The following is a 298-nucleotide window of genomic DNA, read 5'->3' on the forward strand; positions in this document are numbered from 1 at the left end:
TGTGTGTGTGTGTGTGTGTGTGTGTGTGTGTGTGTGTGTGTGCGAAAAGATACAGCATTATTTATGACTGGTTAACGTGTTGAATGTTGAGTTCTTCTCTCTAAAATTACAGACTACATACTTTACTTTATATTTGGTTAGATAAGACGGTATTAAACACATTAATCCAACATGACACATTAGCCAGACAACTCTATTGGTATCAAAGAAAAGTTAATTCTCAGACACTATCACACACACACACACACACACACACACACACACACACACACACACACACACACACACACACACACAC

General features: G+C 38.3%; 1 long non-coding RNA gene across 1 annotated transcript in view; it reads right to left on the minus strand.

Annotated features, from left to right (window-relative positions):
- Window positions 1–298, minus strand: part of LOC106869340 (uncharacterized) — a 104,811-nt gene that overhangs the window by 1,953 nt on the left and 102,560 nt on the right. The window lies entirely within an intron of this gene.

The sequence above is a fragment of the Octopus bimaculoides genome, chromosome 15 (assembly GCF_001194135.2).
Source record: "Octopus bimaculoides isolate UCB-OBI-ISO-001 chromosome 15, ASM119413v2, whole genome shotgun sequence".
Taxonomy (NCBI): Eukaryota; Metazoa; Mollusca; class Cephalopoda; order Octopoda; family Octopodidae; genus Octopus; species Octopus bimaculoides.